Source organism: Ammospiza nelsoni, chromosome 5 (assembly GCF_027579445.1).
Source record: "Ammospiza nelsoni isolate bAmmNel1 chromosome 5, bAmmNel1.pri, whole genome shotgun sequence".
Taxonomy (NCBI): domain Eukaryota; kingdom Metazoa; phylum Chordata; class Aves; order Passeriformes; family Passerellidae; genus Ammospiza; species Ammospiza nelsoni.
In genome coordinates, this window is record NC_080637.1 from 59,471,819 (window position 1) to 59,497,162 (window position 25,344).

The 25,344-nt window shown below is 43.2% G+C and overlaps 1 protein-coding gene across 3 annotated transcripts in view; it reads right to left on the minus strand.

Annotated features, from left to right (window-relative positions):
- The window catches only part of STK38L (serine/threonine kinase 38 like), a 46,098-nt gene extending 38,387 nt beyond the window's left edge, over window positions 1–7,711 (minus strand). For 2 of the 3 annotated variants that reach the window (XM_059472273.1, XM_059472270.1), the window contains exon 1: window positions 6,998–7,220. The gene's annotated coding sequence lies outside the window, so the exon portion shown is untranslated. Of the gene's footprint in view, window positions 1–6,997; window positions 7,221–7,683 lie in introns of those variants that run through there. The other variant, XM_059472271.1, reaches the window with a different exon arrangement.
- Window positions 7,712–25,344: the final 17,633 nt, after the last annotated feature.

Below are 25,344 nucleotides of genomic sequence, written 5' to 3' on the forward strand. Positions count from 1 at the left end.
ATCCTGGACACCTCTATATGTGACTAGCACAGCAGCACAGATGGAACCCAAAGATTCATCCCAGACATTTGTTCTCCTGTGGCACTACCATAGCTGCCTGGCCTCAAATATTGGACACAGCCTTGCACATGGAGCTCACAGTGACTTCAGTGTGTTCCTTCCTCCTGAAGGAATGGGTGAGTGTTGCCTGTAAACACTGGTAATTACTGAGAACTAGAGCAGTCAAGAACTGGTGTAATGTAAGAAAGGTAAAAAAATTTCCAATTTCTTTGAAGATTTGCCAGCAAAGCTTGACAATTTAAAGCATTCCACTTTGTTCTTTTCCCTTTATCACAGGCTCATGGGAAAAAAAAAGACAAGAAGAGAAGAAAAAGATTTAACAGGCAGAAGAACTCCCTTCTGTATTCCCTTCTTTTCCCAAACAACTGGTATTGTTTCTCCAGATCTCCTCAAAATCTTCCTGCAATTCCATCTCCTATCTGAAACTATTTCTGAAGATGCTCATTCCTACCACCACAGCTCATCATAACTTAGTGATTTCCAACCCATGGTGCAGAGGTCTGGGAGGGGGATGATGGGCTGAGAATGCGCTGAGCCTTGACAGCAGTCTGGGCTTCACTGGCCTTGGGAACTACAGCCCCAACCTCTGGTGCTTATTGTGCTTATTGGCATTTTGTCCAACTTCACTTTGATTTCACAAAGAATAAGCAACTTACATGGGATTATCCCAGGTGTTCTTAACATAATTCTTGCAGGGTTTTTTTTGTTTGTTTGGGGTTTTTTTTTGTTGTTTTTTTTGTTTTTTTTTAAGAAGGGAAAAAAATACCCCACAGGAAAGTTTCTAATTGCTGCTTAGGCAATTGTGCAGTGAGGTCACCATATCCAGACTACAAGTGGGCTAAGATGCTCAAGTGGTGCAGACTTTATATGATCTCTCCTTCTCTGTAAAATTAAACACAGAGCAGGAGTGTCCATACAATAATTAACCATAAGAGGAAGAACCATCTAAAACACTTTATGTTAAAGTGGTCATTTATATTCTTTGTTCACAGGAGATTTGAGAGTTGAATTCATGAAGAATTCCTGTTCTGATAAACCTCAATTCTCTGCCCTTAGTCACTGCTTCCTAAGACTCCCTATGGCTGTGAAGATTGAGGAAGGACTAAACAATAAGACTTTACTAGACACTGTGCTTGCAATATCACCAGGGTTGGTTTGTTTCTCTCCTCTCCTCCCCAATAAACCTGAATATTAATATTTTCTTTCCTACAGCATTCATGGAAATGTAGATACATCTATAACTAATTTCATTAAGTGAAGGCAATAAATTAAACTATCAGCAGACAGATCAGTTTAGCAAGAGAAATTTTCCTTAGGCACAATAAAACTTCTGATTTACACAAGTGAAATATGGCAAGTCAGTCAAAGAACAGCCACATACCTGTTCAACCAGAGCTCTTTATCACTTTAGTGGAACCAACCAAGCACAAACAAAACCAATAAAAACCAGTGACAAAGATGCAAGTTAATGTCACAATTCCTTTCTTTCACCTTATCTTGAAAGTCAGAATTTGCTGTGATGCACTTGACTGCCTTCCAAGACACACAACTACAGGAGGTGCACCACGAGGCAGCCTTACTTCAGAGAATCTCAGACTGCCTGGGTTGGAAGGGACCTTAAAGAACATCCAATTCCAGCCCCCTGCCATGGGCAGGGACACCTGCCACTAGCCCAGCTTGCTCAGAGCTCCATCCAGCCTGGAACATTGCCAGGGATGGGGCAGCCACAGCTTCTCTGAACAACCTGTGCCAGGGCCTCAGCACCCTCACAGGGACAGTTCTTTCCTCATATCCAATCTAAACCTCCTCTTTGTCACTTTGGAGCCATTGCCCCTTGTCACTCCAGGCCCTCTCTCCATCTTTCCTGTGGGCTCCCTTCAGGCACTGCAAGGCCCCAGTGAGGTCACCCCAAAACCTTCTCTTCCCAGGCTGACCAATCCCAGCTCTCCCAGCCTTTTAAGCTGCCTTGCTGAGTCTCACCAAGAGTATTTGCTGCACCAGTGTCTGATAAGCCCCAGCCATTACCCCACTGCATGGGAATGTGCTTTAACAGCTGCCTGTTACCTGTCTGTACCAGCCGTGGCTCTCACTGCTGAATGACTGCGTCCACATCCCACAGAGATCCTCGCATGCAGAACACAAAATTCCCTTCTAGTTCCAGATTTTACAGCTTGTTAAATTATACTTTTAATTACTGTTAAACAGCCTTCATTCTACGTATCCAGTTGCTACTGTTTGAAGAAACAGGTACTCCCACTAAATCCTTACCTTGTGATTAAATTTGTTCTCCTTTCCTGCTCTGTGAATGCCACAGAGCACAGAACAGAGCAATCTTTAACTTCAGCTGTTGTAAGAAACAACAGCTGTCTTTAAACAATGCAGTGCAGTGCTTTTGTCTGGGGAGCTACAAATGTAAGCTCTCCTCTTCATACAGGACTCAGCAGGCTAAAAATTAGTGACATTTTAAGTGGAACAATTCTTTCATCATCAGGCTGATATTTGGCTGCCATTCTGGTTACCTCCCTTATAAGGCACCAGCAAGAGGGAAGGGCAGGGAACACATTATGCAACTGCTCATTGTAAAAAGTAATTAAAACAAATTTAAAGAAATGGCTGTAATAAACACTTTTCCAATATACAAAAGGAGCCTGATTCTATTGGTCTAAGGTCTGCCATTTCTACTGGGCTAATCTGGGAAAAGGGGATTTCTCCTGAAAAGAAAGGTTTTCCTCAGTTTTTATGGGAAATAGTAGAAGCCTGTGAACCAGCCCTGCCTTCTCCAGAGCGTGGTTCAAATCTAGCTAATCAGCCAAAGAGGCAGCTCTGCCCTGGGTAATAAAGGGGCAACACTGGGATCCCTGCATCCTGTCCCCTCCTCTGTGTGCAGGTATGATCCATGGCAATCTAAGACATCTAATCCCAAGGAAAGGGTTCTGTGGTGAGGCCATGCACATCTTGGCTGGTTTGTACACAAGAGCCCTCCTGCAGACAAGGAAATATCCTTTGGAATTTACCTATCAGTTCAGATGCAAGCAGGTTTTTACCAGTAAAGTCATAAAAACACTGAGACTTTTTAGCCACAGAACAGGCTCAAGACTCTCCAGAGTGGCAGTGATCTGTCAGGAGGAGGCTCCCATCGGTCCTTTGGGGGGTTCTCAGTGATGCTGGAGGAAGTTCATGGCACAGCACAGCAATGCCAAGGAGCTGTCTCCCTCTCTGTTGCACCAGGGACGCAGAGCCTGTACCACCAGCAGAGCCCCCAGGCACACAGAGATCCCCACCTGTGACAAGCTGCTCCTGCCAAGCCCCTCTGCTCTGCTGCTTCTGCCCTCAGCAGCCATTCAGGGCAGTCAGGTGTCCTGCTGAAGTGATGACTGTCATCCCTCCCCATCCCTTGGCTGTGGTAATGCAAGTTATGACTCTGCTCCTTCTGTACACTCCTGTGTACAAGCTGAGTCTCTGCCACTCCTATGGTTTGGTGTTAAAATCTTCATTTTAACTGCAACCAACTGGTGCACAAGTGTGTTTCTCATAAGCATTATTCTACTACAGTGGCTCATGAAAAGGGCCTTTAATCAAGTACAGCTTTCTGGGAAGGCCAGGTTTTCCAAGGGTTTGTCTGGGGATGGTCAGCTGGGTTTTGTTTTCCTACCAGGAGATTTAATTGCTAAAATACCTTGGCACATTTTATAAGTGCAGTACTTAATGTGACATTACACACAGTGCTCTCAGAATTGTAAACAGCTCTCTTTATTACAGAGTAGAAAAGGTTTCACAACCTTTCATCTGGTCAAAGGCAAGAAAAATATTTTTTGTTTCCCCTTCTGTGGAAGGAAACTTAACACACTCCAATAAGCCAAGGTCTTTGCTAAGACTGGAGCTCCTCTACAGCATGTCAGTGATCACAGGCTCAAACTCTGGAACATAAGAGACACAGCTAATATAAGCTGCAGTACAGTAAATACTCTTCCTCTCCCGTACAGGTTTGAGTTAACCCTTTACTTCCTCCCTCCCATTCATTCTGTCACCTTTGATAAACTCCATTTGTTTGCACAACCTGCACACACCAAACTATTACTTCATCATGGCTGCTCCCTGTTACTAAAAGGTGAAGAGTTGATTCCCTTTTTACTACTTCAGGACATTCTCACTCTTCTGAAATCCCATAAACCCAGGCTACCATTTTAATCAACCACTGCTCTTTTTACTAGTAAAAACATAAAGACAACTGTTCCTTAGACAATCCAAATCCCATAGAAATATTCTTCCAAATATTTCTCTTTTCTTCACATTCGGACCAGCTGTAACTCTCATGAAACCACAGGTCAGCTAACAAATTTGCAAGTCTGCAGGTATAAATATTTAAGACACACAACACAAACTAAGTTTCAGGTCTACAGTACAAACCAGCATACAAAATTCAACACCTAAATTACGAAGAAATCAGAAAATCAGCTACTTGAAGCATAAAAAATTTATATTCTTTCCTGATCCACCATTTTCCTTTGCTTTTTTAATCTGTAACAGGTATTTAGTGATATATCAATGCATGCCTTACAAGATTACCTGATTTCACAAGTAAGGCAGTGTTAACTACAACAACTGCCCATTTAATGCTTCCCATACTACTAATGCTTCAAATTATTTATGACAAGGAAACTGAGTTTCTCTTGATCATTTATTTCTTCCCCTATTTCCTGTTTTGTTTTATACTGTTAAGAGGAAAATGTTCTATTACTTCCCCATGCAAATACTGGAGCAGTGGGACTGCTGAAGTTATTCTGGAGTTTTAAACTACAGATTTGCAGGATCTTCTGTACCAATCAAATTATAAAGTCTGGTCTGCTGCATTTGACAACTCATTTCTGAGTCTTCAAGACAAGACCCTGCCACCTTAAATACAGTTCACTATTTAAATTCATAACATGAAATAAATAACTCTTCCCTGAGTTCCTACCCCACAGTATTAAATTGGCTTACCCCAGTATAACAATTTTTTGCACAACAAAAGCTGTTATTTAATCACCAGACTTGGAAAAATTCTGCACCAACCCATCTCAAAAATTAGACTCCAGTTATTTATCAAACCAATATTTTCAAGGCACAGCAGTGCAATTACCACTAGTGGCAGGTCTGCTCTAAGTGCAGCTATATGTTAGAAGGAGCAACAAGAGAAGATTAAATGATTTTGTGGACAATTGTATGCTTGATTTATGTCAACTGCCATTACCCTAAGACACAAAGCCTCTTTCTGGGAGACTAAAAGCAAACCATTTACCATATAATATCAGCTTAGCAAGCTTTGTGCTGATGAATACTGCATTCAGAGAAGCAATTCTTTTCATTGCAATTTCCATGTCTACCCTGCACCTCCTGGAATACAAATATCAAAGTTTATCAACTGGCTTCACATTTTAACTAATGCTCAGCTTAAACTTGGTGGGAAGAACAACATTTTTATTGGAATAAACATGGACTGAGCAAAAGCTGAATCTGTAGGGAGGAGATAAGCTCTGAAAGCAAGACAAACTCACTGCCTAGACAGATGCAGAGGACACACACAGTGACTAAGCTCCTTGTGGTCACCACAGGATTCAAGAGCCATCCCAAACTGCAGCAGTAGCCCAAATGATTAAAAAACTCCCACCTACCATTCAAAGTTTGGGGACAAAATGACAGATGAGCCAAGGGGGGCTACACAGAACTCCTGAGAAAGGACAGGTGAGCCCACCTCAGCCACATGCACTGAACTCCTCTGTGACATCCCACATTGCTCCAAGCCAGGAGAGCCCCACAGGGACTCCACTGCACATCAGACCACGCCAGGGCAGCTCACACAAGCAGGTCCACAGCAGATCATCTGACAGAAACCCAAAACTTCTGACAGAAACCCAAAATTTCTGTTCTCCTGGGAACATTCCCTCACCCAGACCATAGGCCTGGTCCAAGTCCACTGCAAGTTAATGATGGGGTGTGCGTTTGCTGTTTGCTTTTTTAAGACAGACTAACTTTCTGAAAAAAAAGCATGATACCTGTCCTCTGTAAATATTTGCTTCTGAAGAGTGCTTAGCTAGTAGCTTGGGACTTGTTTTCCCCTGAAATGCTTGAGAAATAAGTGTTTAGAATTTTTTTAAGCTCTGTTAAGCAAAAATATTTCAATCAAACATATAGTATGCCATGTACATTATGAAAAACAAATGAGTCCACAGAGCTATGCAAATTTGACTTTTCCTATCCAAGACACTTCTTAACAAAGCCAGGAAAACAAGTCTACATATGGCACAGAAGGTAAAATTGCAGCAATTCTAGTGGATACAGTAACAGATTTCTCAAATGCAATGAGGGTGCCCAATGATCAACACCCCTGAGGTCAGTAGCCTGTGGGCTCCTATTTCTTTTCACTCTTCAGAGTAAAATTAAAAGCTGATATTCTTTCACTCCTGAAGGATAAGGAATGAAAACAATTTTTCAGATTCCTGTGTATATTCAGGCATCTTTTATAGAGCAGGCACAACTCTAGCAAGATTTATTAGCATCATAAACACTCATAAACAAGATCCCTCTGTTTTAAGTGACTTTTAAAAACTGTAATCAAAACACTAAATCAGTACACCTGACAAACCCCAACATCTACAGTCAACAAAAACCCCATTGCTCACCAAAAAGCAGGTAAAAGCAAAACCAATACAACCCACCAAATATCTTACAGGAAACTTCTCTTAAAAAAACCAAACAAAAACGAAACGTCGGCATTGGTTTTGATTGAGAGGCTACAGCAAGGCTCACTTATTCCCAGTGTGGATTTTGCAAGAGGAAGGCAGGTACATCAGCGAGGCACGCATGTGAGCTCTGCTATTCTAACCCAAGGAGTTCCAGATCAAGTAAAACCAAACAACAACTGCGCGACCTCTGTAAGTCCCTGGCATTTAACTTTTACCTGAGTCAATGGGAATTGTCTGCAGACACAGAGCACCAGCCGGAGAGCCAAACCACGGGGCCTCAAACCCCAACTCCTCCGGCTCTGCACAAGGTTTGCGATTTGCTCCTCCCGCGAGTGGAAACTTGTGAAGGCTGTTTGCTTTTCTAAGCGCATTACGGAGATAATTTCGGCCCCTTATTTATTTATTTATTTCTAAAGAGGGCAGGACTCCCTTAAGCCCAGAGCCACGTTCTGTAGCACGAGTAGAGCCCAGCCCTGACCCTGCCGGCGGGGTGTCCGCACAGCCCCGGCCCTGCTCCCCGCGCCGGGCTCACCTCGCTCCCCGCACCGACACCCCAGGGCACCTCAGCCTCCCAGCCGGCGGCAGGGGCACAAACCACCCCGGGGGCTGCGGGCAGAGCCATCCCGGGGGCTGCGGGCAGAGCCACCCGAGGGGCAGGGGGCGAACTGCCCCGCAGCCCAGAGCCACCCCCGACCGTCCCCGCACCGAGGCTGAGGCTGCGCTCCCTCAGCCTCCACGGCGATGGCTGCTCCTGCTGCCTCACGGTGCAGTGGGAGGAAAGAGGGGAGGCAGGGGGAGATTCCCAGTCTCCAGCGGCAGCGTGCCGGGGCTGTTTCCGCGGGCAGCGCCGGGGCGGAGAGCGCCCGACTCCCCTCGGGACCCGGCTCGCCTCAGGACTCACCTCCCGCCCGGTCCGAGCGCGGCGCCGCCCCCGCGCTAATGGCAGCGGGCGGGCCCGCGGCGGGGGCCGATGTTTACCCGCCGGCTCTCGCGAGAGCCGCGCGCCGCCGAGCCCCGCTCCGCCATTGGCCGCGCCCGCCGGCGCGCGCCTCCCGCCCCGCCCCGCCCCTGCCGTGCCGCCCAGCCCAGCCCCGTCCAGCGGCGGCGGCGGCGGCGGCGTCCCGGGACAGGGAGCGGGACAGAGATCGGGCCGGGAGCGGAGCGGAGCGCTGGGGCTGCCGCGGCTGCTGCCCTGCTCCAGCCGGGCCATCCCTGAGTGCACGGCACAGGATTCGCTCCAGACGGTTCTGGAATATCCCCAGCGAGGGAGACTCGCCATCCTCTCCGGACTCGGTCACTGCCCAGGACAGAAGTTCTGCCTCGTGCCCAGGTGGAACCTCCTGGGCTCAGTCCCTGCCCGTTCCTCTGGTGCCATTGCTGGGCCCTGGGGCAGAGCCTGGGCCCTGCTCGGAGCCCTCCCTGCACACAGGGACACCCAGGGCTGAGGGCCCCTCTCAGCTGGGGCTCCTCTCCAGGCTGGACAGCCCCAGCTCCCTCAGCCTTTCCCTGCCACAGATGCTCCAGGCCCTGAATCATCTCTGCAGCTCCACTGGCCCCAGTCCAGGAGCTCCCTGTCCCTGCTGTGCTGAGGAGCCCAGGACTGGACACAGCACTGCAGATGTGCCTCCCAGGGCTGGGCAGAGGGGCAGGATGATCTCCCTCTACCTGCAATCCATGCTCTTCCCAATGCACCCCACGATGCTGTCCCTGCAGCCCAGCATGAACCTTGGCACTCAGCAAGCTCTGCCAGTCGGGACTCCCTGAGGGCTCGTGGCTGTGACATGTCTCACAGTCAGGAGTTAGACTGGCCTCGACTGTGCAGAAGGCAAATCTGTGAGCTCACCTTGGAGGAGTGACAAAGGGCAATCATCTGCTCCCATCACGACATGGAGCATGTGGAAGTGAGGGAAAGTTTGTCTTGATGTCATCACTTGACTTGAGGAGAGTTGCTGATGAGGAGGACTTAACTGACAGATTTGGTTTGTTTTACCTTGTTAGTCTTTATGTAGAGATAAGGAGCTCAGGAGTTGTGTGCACTAAAGCAGATTTCTTGCCCAGGGATCTCACAATTTCAGGATCCACAGGCAGACCCAGAGAATCCTCCATGGACCTCTCAGACCACTGTGAACCTACCTGCTGAGACCAGCTCTTGAAAGCATTAGGTTTGGTGGGTTTGAAATAACAGAAACCTAAATTAAGCATGTTTGAACTTGAATGAGGTGCAGGAGTGCTTCCTGAAGAGACTGACTGTCCTTTGGGACATTTGAACTCCGGTCCCACGTTTGGAGCCTGAGCTAATGAAGTTGTGCACTCATGTTCACCATATTGGAAGTACAGACACTTAATCCAGAAACAGAATTAGCAAGAAGGGAAAAGGCACTCTATGATAAATAAATTCAAAATAAGCTGGTTATGGATCTAGAAAAGTTGTATTTCACCAAAGCTCTCTTCCCAGAGCAGAAGTCCTTAAAAATCTGTGTCAGTAACAGTGGTCAGTGGGAATGACAGACATCCCTACCCCCTAGCAGGAGTCGGGGATGGTTTTGACTTGTGTGTTTGTGAGTTGTAAGCTTTGATTTCAGTACCTCACTCCTGTCTGCTCCCCACAGCTGCCACAGGGAGGCCGGGGGAAGCAGGGTCAGTCTGGGAGGGATGCTGAGGCCCAGCTGTGACAATGAAAATGGAATGAATATTCACAACGTGATGTTCCAGTTCCTGCCTTGCTGCCGGAGCTCCTCTGGTGGGTCCTGCCAGCACAGCAGATGGCAAGCACTGAAAGGCTGTTGTGCCAGTGGAAAATTACTGAATTTTGTTGGTCCTGTGCATGTATGTGGATGTGTCAGGGGGGAAGTGGGGCAAACTTCCATTTATTTAATTATTTTCAAGAGAGAAAGGCAAACAAATGGCTCCCTAAGACTAAAAAAACTACTGGCATATGAAGAACCAGTCTCTTGTTTTAGAGGAATGAGGCATGTCTGTTTGCATTTCGAGTTTTCTGTATGATTCCATGTAACTTTCCTCATAAGTCAGGATTGTGAATTTTTCTAAATAAAAGTGCAATTAAAAAGAGAAACAGTATATTAATAAAAGCACTGGCTGTTGCTTAACAGACGTATGGAAAAATGAAGTATTTAATGTTTCTATTTTTATGTAGCTGTAAAAGTATTTATGTTAGCAGACATTCCATCACAAAACACACATGGTTTATTTTAATTTTCTAATTTTAAATATATGTTTTTAACAGAGCTGTACACATAGAAGGTTATCTCACTGCTATAAAAGTCTGATTAATGGGTTCACCACTGTTGCAGTTGCAGTTAGTGGGCTGGTGCCTTGTGAATATTGGAGTTTGTCCATAGTTTTTGAAGGTCTGTGCACCTAGAGAAACTTACAACCAAATGCTCATCCTGAAATGAACCATGGCAGAGCCAAAACAAGCAGATTAATTTGTTTGTTGTTGAAGGAGACCTGACAGAAATACCTAATGTTTTAACCCAAACTGTGACACAGTGTAACCATTGCCAACAGCCCAATAAACTTTTTTTTCTGTGTATTTCCACAGCTAGCCCATCATATAGAAATATAAGCACCTATTCACCGAGTAGGAGGGCAGCAGCTCTTTAAGCTGCCAGGCATGGGAGTTACACAAACATTTTGGAACAGAATCTTTGCTCTGAGCATGCAAACTTCTGCAGGCTGCGTGCTGTGCCACTCCTGCAGGCTGTGACAATCCCCAGGGTCCTGTGCCCTCTGCTCCGGCTGCAGCAGCAGCAGGATCCACCCCGGGCGCAGCAATTAAAGGCAAACACAAAAGCCCAAATACCTCTTGTCAAATTCCTCCGAACCTCTGAAGCCTTCAGAAAACTCAGGGGAACGTCTGTGGCAAAGCAAAACAATGCCGTCCTCGTTATTGTAGTTCAAAGGAGGGAGAGCTTGTCAGAGAAAGGACATTGATGGGAGGGTTTGACATTTCTTTCTCTGCAGTCAATTGGTGTAAAAAATCCAAATTGCTGGATCAGAGTCATGCTGGAGATGTCTCTTGGAAAGATTCAGAGAGGGTTTTAACCATGAAAGCTCCCTCACAACATCAGAAATAACCTAGAAATGTTTAATTCACAAGTAGTTTGCATCTAACTACTTAATCAACATTTAGGAATCAATTCTGACTTTCCTTTCTTTCTTACTGTTGTTCTAATACATCCCAGGTGTATTTCTTAAGAATAAGCCAGAAAAAAATCCAGAACACTTGAGATTGGTCAGAAAATAATGCAGAGCTGGGCAAGCATAGTGCAAGCCATTCAGAAACATTCCCACAAATTTTCTACTGGTTTATTAGGACCTTTTTAGCCACTGTTGATGCTACTTGTAATCCAGATTTTACTTGTAGCTCCCTGGTCTGTCTGAATAAGAGAAGTTTATGTTTCTTTATATTCAACAGGTAGAAGACCAGGAAAAAATGCTTTAATGATTTTTGCTTTGTAATGCTTAATGCTAAACCCAAATGCTTTAATCTCTTTTATGACACTTTAGTGCTGCTACATAATTCTGATAAGATGCTGAGGGCACTGAAGATTTTCAGTTGCCTGATTTCAGTGGGACACAGTCGTGAATCAAATGTTCAGAAAATGCTGAATTGGACAAAAATGTATTTTCTTAATAGGTGGAATGCAAATTTAAAAGAAGGCATATATGGCATACTTCATATGCAGTGTCTCACAATTGAATTAAACAGTTAAGATCTTGGTTCTGCAAACTCTTGAAGAATGAGACAACTCAGAAATTCATTTGGTTTACTTCTATGAGACCATTCATAGAAGTAACATTTGCTCACCCAGTTGTTTCCTGCCATGCTCCATCTTCAGGAAATCATCATCAATATTTAAAAATACCTAGCAACATCAGAATGTCTGCACTGTTCAGAGCTGGGCTCTGTCTCAGTCACATTTCTGCCTTCCTGGTGATCATGGCCTGACATCTAGGGAAAAGGAAGAATGGAAAAAATTCAAAAGGAAGAATGGAAAAAATTCACAAAAATTCCTTTAAAACCCTCTCACCCTTCACCTATCCCAAGCCTGATGTTGTCTGCCTAAATAATAAATTGAAGGGTTTTGCTCTTCCAAATGTTTGTGCAATCTATTCTTAAAATCCTGGAAACATCTTGTATTCCCAGCACATGGGACAGCCTGTTGAGTGAAATTCACCTCCTTTGTCCTGGACCTGGTTCTGAGAGCATCTTGGTGTGGATCCCGAATTTGTTACCAGCACAGATGATGAACTGTCAGTTCATGTCAATCCTGGCAGTGCTACTCTTTTTTTTTATATCTTGTTCCTTCTCAGTTTTCTTTATTCCTAGCCTGGAAGCCATTCCATACTCTCATCAGTCATGGTGCAATGTTGCAATTTCTATTACAATTTTGGAAGGAAAGGAACCAGAATTTCACCATTCAAAGTATGAACAAAACATGAATTTAACCAGGGGTACAAAATTTTTGCTGCACCTCTTAATCTAGAGGCAGAACACATCATTTGCTATGTCTCTTAAAAATAAGAAAAAGTTAAATGATGTCAACAAATAAGTAATATTAGTTCAGTTCTAAAAATGAGGTGCCTTTTGAGGGTATTTGAAACAGTTGCATACAGGCAACCACAGTCTGTTCTGTATCCACACCCTTTCTGAGAAAGTTCTGGTTTATGCTTTCCTGAAAGCCCAGATAACTTTCTTTATATTAATAGCATCTATGTCACAGGGAAACCATTCCTATTTCCATGTGTATAGTCTAAGGAACAAAGCAACTCATTCAGCTCTGCAAAATCAAGGAAATTGGTATAGTCACCTTTTAGACTGTCAACTCATATCCTGAACATCTTAGCAACTCCCAGCAGCCCTTCCAAAACGAGGATTTTGCCAATTTTCAATACCATTGGAATTACTTCTTTCCTATGTAAGTAGCATTATTTATTAGTATGAATTCCTGGCTTGGCTGTGACTTTTTCAGGCAATTTGGAACCCACAGCATAGTTCTTCCTGGCACAGAGATACCAGATTCCTCAGGCAGGAGTTAAGGATATGACAATTTTGATTTGTTTTGTAAGCAATTAAAATATTTATAGCTGAGTTCGCTTAAACAACGTCATCTCTTAAAATATTATTCCTGGATTCTCCTTGGACAAAATCCTTGGTGGACTTGCAAGAGACATATTTAGTACATGATCTTTTTCCATAAACAAAGAAACATGGAAAGTCTGGAACAAAACAGTTAATGAGTACACTAACTATTAATAACTATTTTTAATTAAGGAAACTCAGTATTATTCATCAGTTAGCACAGTCAGCATTGTCCTTCCTTCAAAATTCCAGAGAAAAATAAAGATTACAATTTTCCCAGTCAATCCCAAGGATACAAAATAATATACTAAACAAAAATACTTGTGTTTTCCGGACATCTTATTCTTAGCCAGTATACTTGATCTGTTCTTACACTGGTTCAGTGTAAGAACTTTTTTTCTTAGCAAAGATTCTCTGCAGATTCTTTGCTAACATTGTTTTTTTTCTCATTATCCCAAGAGATGGAAGATCACTGTGTGTTGCAAGCTTAACCACAGTCTGTCCTCTTACTCAGCTTTTGCTTCCTATATGGTGATCAAGTGCATCTTTTCTGTCTGACATAAAGCTCTCAAAATAAATTAGGGAAAAAAAGAAACTGGAACAAGATGTAAACAAAATGATGCAACTTGCCGTTACATTCTGTTCTCTGTTTTCCAACCCTAATGCATCTATTTTAGGGCCTGATACTGAAGTCCCAGTGAACACAGCTTCTGGAGGAGCCTAGGGAGAGGATGTTCTTGCTTGGAAGGGCTGGCTGGCATCACAAAGGAGAGCCAAGGACAGCCAAGCAGGCACAGGAGGCACAGAGAGTGACCAACCTGGCTGGAACTGGAGCTGCCATGTCTTGTGATGTAACTCAGAACACCACACCTCAGTCACAGGGCACAGTCTCGCCCTGGTGCCACAGAATGGGGCTGAAGTGACCAGCTCTTCCTCTTGGTATCTCATCGATAGATGGTCAGTTGCAGGAGAGTCAAAACTTGTGCTTCCAGAGCCCATAGATGAATGTATGGAGCCAATGTGGGAGGTAAGAGGATGGAGTACAAGGAAATGAGATAACTCTCAGTGGGGCTGTGAAGAAGCACTTCTGGAGCCATGAAAGGTTTGTGCAGAAAGGACTGGTGTAAGCTTAGACCATGAGCTTTGTGGTCATGCTCCATTGCTCCATTGCTGACATGAATGATCCAGATGTAACTCAGAGGAGTTGCATGGAAGGGAGGAGATTTTGGTGAGGGAAGAGATCAGAGACATGGTCAGAGATAACCTGAGAAAACCACAAGCAAAGGATCGAGGAGTCTCAGGAGCAGGGCTGCTGTTTCCATGGTGGAAGAAGCAAGGGATCACTGGAAAGAACTTGGAAGGTTTTTCTAACCCGAAGTTAAGCTAATCCAAGGTTAAGGAAGAACTGCAAATCCTTTAGGGCTCAAAAATCTTAAATCAGCTCTCTCCTGCTAAACTTTCACAAAATTTACAGAACCATGAGTCTGGAAAAAAACAAGATGATGATGATGAAATACCAGAGTTTAGGTAAGTTCTTTAGTTATTTAATCTTTTCTGCCCTGTTCCCCCACTTCTCTCAATTTCAATGGAATAATTGAAAGCCTGAAAAACTCCATCCTAAGTACTCCCACAGATATGCAACCCCTGCTCTGCTGAGTTCTTGATTTACACATCCAGTCCTTTCATTCTCTGTCTTCCAGCTCCCTTGCCTAGAGCCTGCCCTGTTTCCTAAGCGCACTTAGCAGTACCTGACTGTTCTACTACATTTCCCTGACCACTGACAGCCTGGCAGAAGTTCTCCTCTGTTTCCAGGGTGTGTGAACCTGTTCTTGCCATGCCTTTCATCACTGGTTCTTCTTACTGAACAGTATAGGGGGTGTTGTCCACGTTGTTTGCTGTTTGTTAACATCAGAAGTGTATTCTGGATTTTTAATGCTCATCTGATCTTCAGTGGCAAAGTAGCAGAAAGGACATTTCTCCAACCTAGACAGCAACCAGTAAACTTTGGTTCTGCTACATAAAGAGAGAGAGAAAACTCTTTGCAGAACTAGAGCTGTCAGCCCTTGATGTCTGGGCATTTCTCACACATCAATGAAATGCAGGAAAAGTCTTCAGGGTTAAAAAAATGATAGTTCTCATTTTGGCAAAGGTCAGTTCTGAAATGAGCTGGTCTTGCAAATTGGCTTAGCTACCTTTAGCACCTAATGTGAAGCAGGAGATTCTAGGCAAAACATTTCAAAACCAAAGTGTAATTCTCATTTGAAATGGGGGTTTAAGAGCCAGTTTTTCTATGTGTCATGCAATCACTATGAATATACACAAAATTAACCCATTTTTAGAAGAAAATTAATTTTTTTGCTAGTGAAGTCTTAATAAGCTATCAAGAATCAGTTCTCAGTTGACCAAGATATTATGGGTTCCCTGTCCATTTATCTGTCCTAGTTACAAACACAACCACACACAGTCTGTAACAGAATCTGGCACATGGAGATGTGAGTGTACTGACCTAGGCAGCGAAATCTCTGGCATTCTGAAGGTTTAATGCCAATAAAGAATATGTACCCTCTCCCATTCATGCCAAAAGTGGCCCTCTGTAAGTTTCCAGATGAAGCACTAACTGCTCTGACAGCTTCCCAACAGCTCTGGCATTCCAGCAAGAGTTTTCAAAGGTTACTAAGGAGATGGACTGGTCAACCATTGCATCTGTAGGTCAAGCCCGTGTGAAATTGAGACAATCACCCTGTGGAGACCAACCTGCTAAATGGGATGACATTTTGGAGGCTCACCTGTGTTGCAGGCAGAGTTTGCAGTGATACCAACATCTGCCCGACTCAGCCTAGAGATTTGTTCAGACACTTTTATGCCATTTTTCACAGTTTAAAAAAAAAAAAAAAAAAACCAAACATGCTGTAATTTCCTTTTTGCTCCTTTTCTTTGTGGAACTTACTTTTGTTGCTGTCCTTTTCCACTACCAAGGTAATTGCAAGCATAAATTCTGTAAGTAGCCTTTTCACTTTTAATATACCACAACTGCATCCTGGATTATAATGATCTAAGCACAGTCTCCATCTGCAGAAGAGAAGAAAGTGATTTCAAGCTAACAAAATAGCTACAAACTTAATGCAGCCTCACACTTGTTTAGACTACTAATGAGGGAGAGCAGGGAAAGGAAAACAATTCTGTTCCATTCCGCTTATCTTGTGGGCTTGGATCTTTAAATGAAAATAATCCAATTAATTGTCACAGCATGAAGAAAATAGTTGGGTCTGATAAAAAACGAGGCAGAGCCCTAAAGAAAAAAAAAAAAGTATGTTTAAGGTCTTAATTTAAGCCAACAAAAGATCTGGTTCCCATGGACTGATTCCAGAGCCTTCTGTGCATTGTCCCTGAATGGGTCCAATGTCACACAGAGGTGGAGCAGCCAGCCCGGGCTCATTACACTGGACCAGCAGGACCAGTTGTGTAATGCTGGATCTCTCACTATCCTGTTGGATGGAATTCCTGTGGAGCCTCAGGACTCAGAGCTCTGTGCACCAATGCAAGCAGAGCAGGTAATTAAGCCTGCAGTGCTCGAGCCTGCTGTGGAGCAAGGCCACAGGGGGCCCAGGGAAGAAAAGCTTTTCAAAACTGCATCAAACATCAAATCCCCAGCACTCTGTTCTTACCCTCCCAGTTCCCAGTCAAGGATCTGCCACGTTTCTCAGGAATTACTGGGATTCAGAAGCACAGGCAATGAGCTGCCAGCAGGGATGCAGTGGAGCTGGAGCTGCCAAAGCTGTTTCTCAGTCTCTCCAAAGGAACAGACTGTTAATCAATGTACTCATTTTTCTCCTTCCACTGTAATTAGCCATGCATGACCACAGCTTGACCGCCTGAGTTAGCTCAAACCTGTGGAGAAAAATCAGTGTACTCAGAAGGATTACTGACCAAAGAGAGTAGCTATGGAAGGACAAGAAGCAGTCAGATATCTGGCCTGGTTTGGTGGGGGCCAAGGAAACAGTGAGATAGATGATAGGGAGTGCAGACAAAAAGGTTCCAAGCATGGACAAAAACTCTCTTAGGTTTCTATGGTTTAACTAGTCTCCTGTCTCCCTGGGACAGTAGCACTCCTTAGTAAAAACCATAGCTCCAAGGCTATTTCCAAAGACATTGCATATATTAGAGTTCTCCCACTAGCTGGGAATTTTTCATCAGCTGAACAAACTCGGAAACCCTTCTCTCTAATGAGGCTCCTGTCCTCCTTCCAGAGCAGCTGTGGCTGCCCCAGCCCTGGCAGTGTCCAAGGCCAGGCTGGATGGGGCTCTGAGCAACCTGGGATAGTGGCAGGGGGTTGGAATGAAATGGTTTTTAGGTCCCTTCCAACCCAAACCATTCTGTGATTCTTTTCCATACAGAGGTGGGGGACTGATGCACAGAGCAACTGTAAAATCACAACTGAAACTTTTATTTCTGCACCCTAAGTAGTGGCTACTGAGAAAACATCATGGCAGTGAATATGGAGAGGAAAAAATGTGTTGAAAGCAAACAGCAACCAAATTCTTCAGACAAACTGGAGAAATTTCTCATCAGAAGAAAATATTTCAGAAGTGAGAAACTGGTCAAATGGTTGAAGGGGCAAAAGAATACCTGAACTCACTTTTCATAAACATTTGTTGCAATAAATAAGATCTGGAAGTGTACAACATCAGGATAACATGAAAAATAGCAGAAATAGCACAACATCAAGTTTACCTCCTAGCATAAATGGAATTAGTCTCTAAATTCCCTTCTAGATATGTCTGCGCCTGTGAACCTGGAGCTCAGCAACACTGGCTGGCAGGGACTCTGCAAATTATTATGTCCAAACACCCACTTGAACTGGGACTGCCACCAGCTCATGGGTTGTCTTGTCTAGCAAGGTTCTGGAAACCTCCAAGGCTATCTACTGCAGTGCTTTTCCATCCTCCCATCAAAAACACATTCCAGTGTCCAATCTGGACTACCCAGAACAGTTTGTGGCCTCAACATCTTCATAGACCATCTTACAGTGCTGAGAATTTGGCTCTTCTATGACTTGACATTTTTGTAGCTCCTATCCAAGCAGTTGTGTTTTCTTTTTAATTCAACATTTTTAAATGATTATACTACTTTACAGGATGCCAAAAGTGCTATGGGATCCTCTTTGTAACTGGCAGTGGGGAATGGGTCTCTCCACAAGGAATATTTGCTTATCCTGTGGCTGTTTGCAGGAGGAGCACAGCCACTGAGGTCCAAGGACATCAGTCAGAGAGAGGAGAGTAGAATAAGGAGATCCAGTGATATTTCTTTTTCTTTAGGATGAAATGCCTTCTTTTCATTTTGAGGCATTTATATTTTATATTACAAACTTATTAATCAACTGGTAAACATTTCAACCTCTTGGCTGGGACTGTGAGCTGCTTCTGCAGCTGATAATCTCCAGCCAGCAGTGGCCATCAAGAGGTGTTGATGTTGTTGTCTTCTCTACTATTTTTGTTGTCTTCTTTACTATTCCCTGAAAGGTGCATTGGCTGTAACCTCTAATAGCCCTGAGCCTATCTGAAAACTCACTATTCTATACATATGCCTATGGATATTGTAAGAATCACACTGCTCTCAGCTTCTGGGATCACCTGGAATCTTTGTGGAGAGCTCTAGGGCTGGTGCAATGTAACCCTGTTAAACCATCTGGCTGAGAGATATTTTTCCCCTAGAAGTTGTTCTGGAGCCTGAGTTCAGAGTTCTTGATGGCACACTGAATGTTGCAGGGATTAAGTCAGGCCTTTTATTGCCTCTTATTGCCCATTAGAGGTTTTCTGGCAGTGCATGCTGGCACTGAACTGCTGTCAGTGTGTTTCTTAGACTGCCCCTGAGGGTGGTTTTGCTCTCATCTAGTCTCAGCTATTTTGCTTTTTTAGATGATTTTTTGTTAGACAACATCAGTTGCTGCCAAAGCAGGCATGAAGCATGCAATGCAGTAAGCAGGTGTTTAGGTGAAACACTTTGTGGAAGTGGGCTTCACTGGAAACTTCTGAGGTTTGGGATGCTCTGGGCAAAATCCAAGGCTGTGGCTCTCCAAGCTAAGTTCAGGTGTAGCAATAGAAGTTTTATCACAAGAGATGCCGACCAGAGTGTTCTGCTTGTTCCTCCCCTCTCTATAAGGACCTATTTTATTGAAATAATGTTAAAGTGATTCCTTACAGTCCTCTACAAAATATTAGTGAAGCTGAACACTGCAAGCACCTCTACTTTCCCCTCATTCAAGAAAAAATCTATTCCAAGCAGGTTTTTTATGCTTCTGCTGTTCTGGCGTGTCGTACTGAACCAGACCATTAATTTTAGCTAAGTGATCACTACATTTGTGCTTTTTGGAGCTTGCTGTTTTATATCCATTCTTCATTTGATTTCAAGCTCACATGCTGTATTTTGCATGTAATTCATGGTCAACCAGCTACATGAACAGAGCTAATCCTGTCAAAGTGCAAACTAGCACTACATTTTAAATAATTGTCTGCAGCCTGGTCCAGGATTTCTTTACTATTCTTGATTAGGTAAAAAGATGAAAAGCTACTTCTCTTGCCAGTAAAAATCACATTTCAGTAGATGGACTTTTAAAAAGATCATGATGTAGCACAACTGAACCAAAGAAGGCAGAGCTTATGCCATTGTGTTATTACCCTGTCCGATTGTGCCATTCCCCTGTCCAAGAACTATTTTGAATCGAGTAGAATTGAAAAAAAAAGTCACTTAAGAACTCTTGGAAAAATAGAACATTCACCAAGGAATAATTAATAAGTAACCTACTGATAAAGCTGTTTCATGCTTCAAGTGTTGCCACATCTGGTCCAGCAATTTTGACTTATCTAATGGTAAAACTTCCTGGTTTTGTTTTAAATTGCTGCAATTTCTTCCCCTTATGTCTAAAGCACCAGGCAATGCCTTCTGTAAGCCAGAGCAAGTGGCCAAATGTCCCAGTTCTTTGTGGAGTAGTGGCAAGTCACTTTTAGTACAGTACCTCTGGAGCTGCCCCATCTTCTCCAGGCACACACTCACCTCATGGAGCAGATAGACACAGGCACTGATAAAACAGGGCAAACAGCTGGAGATCTGCAAGATTAACATGTTATTTGTAAAACTACATCAGCTGCAAGCAGGAGAGGTTCCCAGAGATTGGATGGCTGCAATGGCATGAAGCAGGTGACAGATTTCTGCTGCTCTTGCCTGTAATGCTGCTCTGAGGTGTGTAGTAACACCAGTGAGACAATCAGGAATAAATGCATCTCAATTAAAAATTTCAGCCAAGACTACAACCCCTTTGCTTGTGAAAATTTCATCACACCCTTCTTCAGGTGACACCTCTGACCAAGTCTGGGGATGTCACAGACATCTTTTATGAAAAATCCTTTCCTTAGGATTTTTCCTCCTGAGAAGCCGAGAGGCCTCAGGAACAAAATGTAAAAAATGATTATCTGCTGCTGTGGAATGCAACAGGTGCCTCTGTGATTGGTCTCATGTGGTTGTTTCTAATTAATGGCCAATCACAGTCAGCTGGCTCAGACTCTCTGTCCGAGACAGAAGCCTTTGTTTTTCATTCCATTCCTTTTCTATTCTTAGCTAGCCTTCTGATGAAATCCTTTCTTCTATGCTTTTAGTATAGTTTTAATATAATATATATCACAAAATAATAAATCAAGCCTTCTGAAATATGGAGTCAGATCCTCATCTCTTCCCTCATCCTAAGACCCCTGTGAACACAGGCACAGGGGATCTGCCAGGAAAGGGAATCCTTAGAGAGATAGCTCCTAAATGTGAGTTATTGACCAAAGTTCAAGCAATATTTAAATCAGGCACTGAAACTCTCAACCCAGTTTCTTAATCTCTCTTAAAAACAGTCCCTTCAGCAAGGCTCCTGATGAGTGCCAAAATAAGATACTTTCAGGTAAAGTGTTCAGAGAAGGAGGCACCATCCACATCACTGTCAATGACAGAACACGGCAGCACTTACCCAGTTCCAGTTCCCAGCTGAATTTCAGTCCTACACTGTTGAGCTCAAGGGATGCTGCTCTTCTCAACCATTGTCACCTCTGCCTTCTTATTCCTTCCTATTGCAGCAAGGTTGTCCCCTTGTGGCACCACTCATGGGACAAAGCTTCCCTGACTTCTGTGCTCGTGCGAGGTTTTGGCTTTAGTGACAGAGCTGAGGGCAGCAACCACATCACTCCCACCTTGCCTCTTCTCCCTCATTAGTGGCTTTTATCACCACAGCATCTCTTCCCCCAGAAATTCTTCAGAGGGAAAGGACCCTGTTAATTTCACCTGTCTTCTCCTGTGTGCATCCTAATGATGAGGTTTGAATTAAAAATACAGAGAAGGACTATGTTGTAAGGAAAGTTGACTACTAGAATGACTAGAGAAGTAAGAGCAAGCCAAATTGCAGGTCTTGTTGAGCTAAGGTGCTTGAAATAAAGGGAATTAGAAATGCAATAAGTTGTTGGTGATTTTTATATAATATCTATCTTGCCAACAGAAGGTGATTTATCTTATACTCAATGCTGGTCCTATATACACACAACAAGAGTAACTTTTTAAACTTTACCTGAGTGCAGGAAGAAACATGACCAGCATTAAGGAAATTAGCAGGAAATTTCTCAGGAGCTGTGCTAAGGGACAGCTTTTTAAAATGCCTGTGTGTGCATGTGTGCATGTTCATGTGTGTTTGAAGGAATCAGGTTTACAAAAAAAGGTATCTATCAAAATCCCTGTGCTGGTGGAATGAAGTTTGACTCACACTCCTTGAGAAGGGTGGAGTGTGTGGATTCAGACCTGGCTCTTTGGTTTATGTATTTCTCCATTTGGTTTTACTGTATGAGTCACAAAGTACCTAAAAATTCACAGATGGAAAAGGCTGAGAAATAGCACATCTATTTTTTATGATCAACTGGACCAATTTACCATCCCAGACAGGAAGGACAATAAAATGAAATTTAAAATCTAACCTTTTACTGAAACTACTTCACGTATTCCTTCATTCAATTAGGAAATATGAACTGTTCTAGGAACCACCAAGAAACATGAAGTCATTTGTAAAGAAACATTAAGTCATTTGTAGAAAGCTCAGATTATTACATCATCTGTCTGAACAGAGATTTATTGCTGCTAGAACTCTGTGCTGCAGAAACACAGCATCAATAAATCATCATTTACCTTGCCAATAGCTTTAATAGGAGAGGGAACAGGCTGGAAATTTTTCTGGATGCAGTGATACTCCAAAAGAAGATCTGAGACTGGAGCATTATTGCCATTAGGAGTAACGATATTTACTTGTCTCTCATAGGGAAGCCAGGATCAGACCTGCACCAAAAAAAAAAAAAAAAAAGGGAAAAAATGAAAAAAAAAAAGAAAAAAAAAGGGACTTGAAAATTCTGCTTTGTGTCATTCCTTGTGGATGTTGCCACCCCTCTGGCTGCCAGCAGAACTGCTCAGAAGGATACAGGTGAGTGTTCCTCACTCACACCAGTGGAAGTGACTGATAACCTCCAGCTTGTGCCAAAAAGCAGCAGACTGGGAGGATTATTTATGCCCAAATATTTGTGAGGCCTTTGCAGCTGGAAGTACAATATAAATTCTGAATGCTGTTGGTTAAAGTGTGTGGAGCTCTTGGCACAGCTGAGGAACTGCAGTTTACAATGTGTCTTCTCTTTATGGGGCGAGATTTTAAATGATTTGCTGTTCTCAAACTTGTTACTGTGTTTAAGGTAACAACTTAATAACTTCAAGGTAGTTACTGTGTAATTCTGCAAAACAACAGAACTGTAATTTTAAGGTTTGTAGAATGGGTGTTTGTATGGCTAAGGCATTACTAGCTCTTCTATGGTCTCATATGTACTTTCCGTTTCTTGCTTTTATACTAACCCTTGACATTTTGTCATCTTTTTGAGCATTTCCTTACTGATTGGGGATTTTGGTCCAGAAATGTATTCCTTTCTCTAATTTTAAAGAAGACTGGATAGACTTTAGGTTTTTTTTCCCCTATGTGATACTTCTGCTTTTCATTATACTTATTAAAAACTACACCCTACATTTAACTTTCCTTAAATTGTATTCCTAGAACTCTTAATTCTGCACTCCCTTCAATACAGTTTACATTTCTGATATTTTTTAATTGTCTGAGTGTTTAACAACCACAGTCAAATACCTCTCAGTTTCCACCCAAGAAGACTTAAAAACCCCTTCAAAAAGAAGTAGAATTTGTTCCAAAAGTAATCTCCAGTAAGGAACTGAAAACAAGCCTTGATATTTCTAATGTCAAGCTATTTCACATCTGCTTTTACATCATAAGAGAAACTAAAGTGAAAGCACTCAGCATCTTTCCTGTTTGCAGGTTGTCTTTAGCAGGGAGCTCAAGGCTGGAATGGCTGGAGCGGCCCTGTATTTATTGATCTCACCTCAGTTGTCACCTGTCAGCTATAAAAACTCTTAATGTATCAGAGGGAAATGCTTCAAATGCAACATGGGGATTTTACAGCAAGAAAATTGCTTGAACTGAACCTTGGGAATTGCATCATTAAGCAGCAGTCTCAATGCAGAGGTCACAGTAATAAAATGATAATTCCTTATATTTTTTACTGCATCAGAGTTGAGGGGTGGAAGCTGCATGACTAAGGATTTATAAAACCAATCTCATGGTGACTGCAGTCTTTAAGCTAAAGAAGGAATTTATGCTGCCTGCTCATATTCACAGACTCTCAGTTTCTCTATTACTGTTTCAAATGTTAGAAAAAGTGAAGCTGTGGACATGGGATTTGTAAATTTTTCTGTCTGCTTTACAAACTCTGGCGCAGTGACTCATAAATGGGTTTATGCACTGCAGTACATGGACATTGGAAAATGAGATTCTGAGAAAGCAGCCAGTTAAGTAAGAAACTCCCCAAACCAGCCAGCAGGAAATGCAGAGAGGTATGCCCAAGGTGAGTGCCCAAAGACAGTGCAGAGATTAAGTAGGTGATTCCCTGTGTGCTTCTCCCTCTGCATAAACTCCCTTGTTGGGTCTGGTGCCTAATCCAGCTCCTGGCATATTAAGGAAAAGGAAAAGGAAAAACCCCAAATCCAAAGATAAATTGCATCCTATTTCAGCTGCATGTTAAGGCAATTGTTAAGGCAATTGTTAAGGCAGATAGACACTTAAAACCCCACAAATTTACTGATTTGCAGTGGGGCTGTAAAAATAAGTCTCCTAATGCTAGTCTTGTTTAGTCTTGTTTGTGTTTTGGCCTGTCCCTCTCTTGGTTCCCACTGTGGGGGTTGCTTCCATTTGTATCTCTCATAAAAAGTATTGGAGCAAGGAACTTTTTCCCAGGAAAGGGAGAACAGCAGGGCAAAGGGCACAGAAGGCTGCAACTTAGAATGTGTGTTCCCACCTGTGACAGGCTTTTTGTGACAAAACATTTATCAAAGGCAGGTAAAGCACATCTGTTTTCATCCTGTGTATGGTTCAGGGTTTGATTTAATTGTTTTCCTGGAACCAGAGCTGAACAAGCCAGAGCCAGTTTTGCCTTGCAGAGCAGACGCCTCAGGGCTAAAGTGCAGATTGAGCACTCCTATATTTCTTTACAGGTAAATACAGGTGTGCCAGGAATTCATGGGTGCAGAAGGAAGTACCCATAGCCCCTAGAAGCAAGGGGGGGAAGCTCTCTTAGGAAACTCTGCTCTTGTCTGGGTTCTCTGTTCAAGGCATTTCAGGGGAGGTGTTCCAAGGATGAGCACATGCTCCAGTCTGATCCCAGCAGATCAGCAAATCCTGCATGGAGCAGTCCAAACCTATGGCATGTGATATTCCCAGGATAAAACCAGGTGTGTTTGACACCTGCACTTTTCAGACTTGGAGGCTGAAGAGCATTTCCTTCAAACACAAAATCCAAGTAGAAAGAGGAGATCCTTCAGGGCTCGGGAAGACCTCAGGAGGTAATAGAATTGGACTGGGCTGATCAGCCCTCCCAAACATGGTGCTTCCACTAATTGAAAGCTGGTTCTTGACAAAAAAAGTCTGTATCAGGGACAAAACAAAAGACTAGATGGATCTTATGGACCTTTATGGGTGTTATAAAAAATTTATAGCTTCCTGTGGATTGCTGGCTCATGGTTTGGGATGAAATCTTTAAAGGGAGGATGCATGTTCATTAAGATACACTGACACTGGGAAACCAGTGCTTTTCTGTAAGGTATGAACTCTCAGCCAAACTTGCTCTTTGCTTTGTTCTGGGTTTTAGAGTGCTATGGTTTACCAGCACAGGATTTCCATTCACTTTATTCCTCTTGACAGGATTTTTGGGGTTACTGAGTATTCCACACGTGATCAGGCATTCCTATGACCTCAAAAAAACAGCTGAATCAATTGAAAATGTAGCCTTGAGCATAACAAGAAGCACTGGTGTATGATGAACTTGTGAGAGCTGGATCCAT